The following is a 2,856-nucleotide window of genomic DNA, read 5'->3' on the forward strand; positions in this document are numbered from 1 at the left end:
TAATACACACATAAATATATATACTACACGTATATACATAGGTTTCATATACATAATACCACTTCCTTATAAGAAAATTTCAGCTAGCGCAGTCTGAAAGATTGAGCCGGTAAAGATAGTTCCTGAACTCTTTTTCACTTGAAATGTTTATGGTAGAACCCTAACTCATAGTACTTGATGTTCATAAAAAGTTTTGGTCACCTAGGTTCACGAATTAACACAGAAAATTACATTTTTACCCTTGGCAGTGTGCTGTCCGGATTTTCTGCTCTCTGGACCAGTTTTGGAAAATGATTTTGAAACCACACTTATACTACTCCAAAAATTATGAAATTTTTATGGTAGCTTCTAGACTTATAGAACTACATGTCTAAAAAAAATTGGATCAAAATACTTTACCGATTTTTCCCAGAAAATCACGGAAGTTACTGCCAGAATCTACCCTGATTTTTCCTTTCACTATTTTCACAACTATAAGCATATATGGGCATAAATATGATATGTACATGCATTTTCAGCCATTATCATGTATAGAAACATATTCATAAAACCCCTAATCTCATCATTCACTATCAATTATCTAGTTTCAAATAACCTCAACCAAATAAAGGGATTCCTTACCTTGTAAAGGATTTCTAACACCTTAGGAAGCAATTTTGGATCCTTTCCCCAATTTTCACCTTAAAACCTAGGTTCAAAATCAACACCATAACATCATGTATCAAGAAATTAAACATAGATTCATAACCTAGGAAGGATTACAAAGCTTTCTACCGAATAATATCGAAAACTTACCGAATAAATTGGAAGTTTAGAAGGATTTGGCTATGGAACTTTGGAAGAAAAAATGGTGGAAGATGATCACACCTCTCTCTCTCTCTTTTTGGCATTTGGGGAAGAAAAGGGAAAAAAAATTCCTTTTATATTTAATCCCAACTTATGGGATAAGCTTTAGGAAAAAAAATAATAAAATAATAAAATATCTCCACAACATATCAGTTGTGGTCCAAACAGATAAAGTTTCGGTGGAAAATAATCCAGAAAGAATAATTTTCGAAACCACAAATTTATTCCAGTCAAAAGCTCCAAAATGGGCTAGGTTCGGTACACTGCGGAAATTTCGCGGTGTACGATCAGAAATAAATTTCGACCCTTATAGCTCATCCAATTTCAACTTAACTAAGCAGGAAGTTCATACTTAGTCATAACATGCCTAATCATCAATTTTTAAGGAAATCCGAGCTGAAAATTCGTCCTCGAAAATTTTACGGTTCGTGACCGGCACGAACGATCGCAGCTTAATGACAACTATACTTACTTATAAAAATTCATTCGAAATATCTGAAGATCATAACTTAGGAATGTCAACGCCTTAGGATAATGTTAATAAAATACAGGGTATTACACATACGGTCAATGGGCGTAGAATCTCGTCGAGTTAGGCCACCATGGCATCCCAGGGTCCATTGGATACATAGGGTATTGATAAGGGACCTGCCCGGCCGGCATCTGAAAAGGATTGTGTTACTGAATGCCATTTACCGGCTCTGGCGGTGGAACCCATGCTATGTTATTGGGCTCCATTCGGGAGCTGAGGCGAGACTGTAGGTCTTGACTCTCCTCCGCTTCCTGTTCGTTGAAGAAATCCATGTAGGGATACATGCATGGAACGGCTGATGCTGAAATCGGCTCGTGCTGCTCGGTCTCCACCGACGGCGCAAAAAATGATACTGTTAAATACGAAGGCAAAAGTATAGAATAATTGTGTATTATTATATGGAAATAAGACCGAGGAATACAGGTTAATACTAGGTCCGATCTAGTCGGGCTCAGGCGATCGATAGTGGGCTGACAAGGCTCCGAGGTGACGTGACTGATCGTTCTCTCGGGTGTCCAAAAGTCCTTTCTCTCCTCCATAAATGATGTATTTATATGTGAGGGAAAAAGACAAGTTTTGTCCCCCCCGCATGGGACGCACGTGTCACTCATGCAACGAACCGACTTAAGGTGGTAAGGCTGGCATGCACGTGGCAGCTTTGATTTAACCCTTTATAGTCATGTCAACAAACTCGGCAGGTCGGCGATCGGGAAGGGATAAGCCGATCCCATGTAACGCCGGGAAGGAAGACAACGGAATTCGGTTTATGCGACCGACCCCACGACCTAATTGAATCGGGCCGGTTTTAGCAAACTGTTTGGAGTGGAGAGGTCGAACCGGACCATCGTACCCGTACGCCTACACTAAGAGGATATTTCATATCAATTAGCATTTGAATTTTTATAAGAAGAAAATAATTGAATAAATAAGTTTGTATTCTATAAATTAAAAATGAGTTAATTAAATGTTTTGTCCTAGAGTTATAGGTAACAGTCTACGTTAGTTCTTTTTTATTTTATTTTATTTTATTTATCAGAATATCTACTTTTGGTCAAAGTATTATTGTGGCATGATCATTTTTGCTCCTTTTTCAACAAAACAGTTTAAATATTGTTAAATGCAAGGACATTTCGATCTTCAATATTGGTTTTTTTTTTTTAAACATACAAATATAGCTAGCCAACCTACTTTTTATATATTAAAACAAAAGAGCAAATACAAATTTTGGTCCCACGACTATTAGCAAAATAACAATTTTGGTCCACTACATGTTTAATTTCTACCAACTTTGGTCCCAGGACTATTGCTTTAGTACCAATTTTCATCCAAAACTATTGTTTTAGTGCCAAAATTCATCGCGTTGGTCACCTATCCGTTTAAAACGTGCAAAATTATGAAAATGTTAAGGGTATTTTCGTCATTTTCAGCTTAATATCCCAATTTGAGCATGAATAAATGGATTTAAGTCCTATGATCGA

The sequence above is a fragment of the Ipomoea triloba genome, chromosome 4 (genome assembly GCF_003576645.1).
Source record: "Ipomoea triloba cultivar NCNSP0323 chromosome 4, ASM357664v1".
NCBI classification, from domain to species: domain Eukaryota; kingdom Viridiplantae; phylum Streptophyta; class Magnoliopsida; order Solanales; family Convolvulaceae; genus Ipomoea; species Ipomoea triloba.